At 41.7% G+C, this 2936-nt stretch overlaps 1 protein-coding gene across 2 annotated transcripts in view; it reads right to left on the bottom strand.

Moving 5' to 3' along the window:
* MAPKAPK5 (mitogen-activated protein kinase-activated protein kinase 5) overlaps positions 1–2936 on the bottom strand; it is a 59294-nt gene that overhangs the window by 16239 nt on the left and 40119 nt on the right. The gene's annotated exons all lie outside the window — the stretch shown is intronic.

Genomic DNA, 2936 nt, shown 5'->3' with positions numbered 1-2936 from the left:
GGATCACTTGAGCCTAGAAGTTCAAGACCAGCCTGGACAACGTGGTCAGGCCCCATATCTTAATTAAAAAAAAAAAAAAAAAAAAAAAAAAACTTCTTAATTAGCCAGGTGTGGTGGCATATGCCTATGGTCCCAGCTCCTAAGGAGGCTGAGGTGGGAGGATCGCTTGAGCCCAGGAGGTTGAGGCTACAGCGAGTCGTGATTGTGCCACTGCACTCCAGTCTGGGTGGCAGAGCAATACCCTGTCTCCCAACAAAAAAAAGAAAGAAAGGAATTCATATCCAAAATATACAAAAAACTCTCAAATTCAATAATAAGAAAATAACCCAATTTTGTAGATACAGAAAAGGTCTGAACAGACACTTCCCAAAGAAAATATACAGAAGGCAGGTGCACACACAAATGTGTATACAAAAGAAAAGATGGCAGACATCATTACTCATTAGAAAATGCAAATTAAAACTACAAAGAAATACCACTACATATCCACTAAAATGGCCAAAACTAAAAAGACTGACCACACCAAATGCAAGTGAAAATGTAGAAGACCTGAAACTTTCATACACTGCATTAAAAAAATGAGCTAATGGAATCATTTGTAGGCCAGAAATATTAAAGAAAAAAATAGGCCGGGCACAGTGGCTCACACCTGTAATCCCAGCACTTTGGGAGGTCAAGGTGAGTGGATCACCTGAGGTCAGGAGTTTGAGACCAACCTGAACAACATGGCGAAACCCTATCTCTACTAAAAATACAAAAATTCTCCAGGCGTGGTGGCGCATGCCTTTAATCCCAGCTACTCGGGAGGCTGAGGAAGTAGAATCGCTTGAACCTGGGAGGTGGAGGTTGCAGTGAGCCGAGATCATGCTACTGAACTCCAGCTTGCATGACGGGAGCAAGACTCCATCTCAAAAATAAATAAATAAATTAAAACTACAATGAAATATTACCTCACACCTTTTACAATGGCTATTATAAAAAAGATAAAAGATAAGTGTTGACAATGATGTGGAAAAAAGGGAACCTTTGTACACTGTTTATAAGAATGCGTATTAGTATGACCGCTATGGAAAACAGTGGGAAGTTTCCTAAAAAAATTAAAACTAGAAATACCTTATCATCCAGCAGTGCCACTACTGAGTATGTATCAGAAGGGAAGGGAAAGCAGAAAGAAAAAAGGATGAAAGAAAAGGAAAAAAGGATGAAAATACCAAAGATCAGAACTCCAGTTCCCTGTACAGTCTAACATACATGTAATTGATTGAAAGTCTCAGAAATCAAGTAGAGGAGTAGAAAAATCGTTGAAGAGATGATGTCTGAAAAATTTCCTAATTTTTATTTGGATCCAAGGAGCTCAAGAGCTCCCTGGCAGGAAAAACAAAGGAACAAGAGTGCACACATAATCAAATTGTTGGGCCTTTATTTTTAACTTTTATTTTAGGTTCAGGGGTATATGTGCATTATACATGTAATTATACAGGTGAATTGTAGTGGTTTCACAGAGGTTTGGTATACAGATTATTTCGTCACCCAGGTTATAAGCATAGAACCTGGTAGGTAGTTCCCTCCTTCCACCCAAATTGTTGGACTTCTATTTCTGCTAGGATATAGAAAGCTGGAAAGTGTCAAAGACAAATTATAAAATCATCACTTTTTTTTTTTTTTTTTTTTTTTTTTTGAGACAGTCTTGCTCTGTCGCCCAGGCTGGAGTGCAAAGGCTGAATCTTTGCTTGCTCACTGCAACCTCCACCTCCTGGGTTCAAGCAATTCTCCTGCCTCAGCCTCCTGAGAAGCTGGGATTACAGGTGGCTGCCACCACGCCCGACTCATATTTTGTATTTTTAGTAGAGACAGGGTTTCACCATGTTCACCAGGCTAGTCTTGAACCCCTGACCTCAAGTGATCCACCCCCCTCAGCCTCCCAAAGTGCTGCGATTATAGGCATGAGCCACAGTGCCTGGCCCATCACTTTTTTTGAACTCATCAAGGATCAGGTCTCAGGGCAACCAATTATTCTGAAATCTTTAAGTCAGGCCCTTCCAAGGAGAGATGGGGAGTGAACGCTGGCTCACCTATGGCAGAGCCCAGGAGGAAGTGATATCACATGCTATTTGGGTAAAAAGAATTAAGCGAGGTTTTTAACAAACTGCTGAAGGCAAAATGTGGGCTAGGATAAGAGTACAGACCCTGTAGGAGCCATAGAAAACAAGGAAGACTCATGCCTGCTCCCATGCTCTTCTGCACAGACTTCCACCAGATGTTAATGAGACTCAAAAACACAGGTCCTGCCCAACAGCAGAGAAACAGAGATACCTCTCGGTCCCCTGTTGCCATCACTCTTTCTGCAGGCTTGCAGGGACCAAGCGGTAACTGACAGCAATCTACTGCTAAGGGGGGGGCCAAGACTGTAAAGAGAGATCCCCTCTGAGGTATAGGTGCACTAGCAAGGCCAAGGCTGAGGGTAGAAGTGGAATATTTTTTAAAAAATAAAAATAAAAATAAATAAATAAGGGCATTTCAGACCTCACCTAACCAGAAGGTAACAAACAGGATCCCATGCCAGTGGGGCACTGAAGACAATGATAGCAACAACAAAACTCACACTCAGCTCAGCTTTTGAGTAGACTGATTTAACCCTCAAACCCAACACTTGGACCGAGCAACAGAAGAGGCATGCCCACTTTTAGGCTCTCAAAAAAAAAAAAAATCCTAATAAATCTACAAAAAATGTACCAGATTTAATAAATGAATTTAGCAAGGTCTCAAGATACAAAGTCAATATACAAAAATCACTAGTATGGGCTGGGTACAGCGGCTCACGCCTGTAATCCCAGCACTTTGGGAGGCCGAGGCTGGCGGATCAGGTCAGGAGATTGAGATCATCCTGGCTAACACAGTGAAACCCTGCCTCTACTAAAAATACCAAAAAAATTAGC

Source organism: Mandrillus leucophaeus, unplaced genomic scaffold (genome assembly GCF_000951045.1).
Source record: "Mandrillus leucophaeus isolate KB7577 unplaced genomic scaffold, Mleu.le_1.0 Scaffold55, whole genome shotgun sequence".
Taxonomy (NCBI): domain Eukaryota; kingdom Metazoa; phylum Chordata; class Mammalia; order Primates; family Cercopithecidae; genus Mandrillus; species Mandrillus leucophaeus.
Note: the sequence above shows the minus strand (reverse complement) of the source record. Positions and strands in the feature narration are given on the sequence as shown.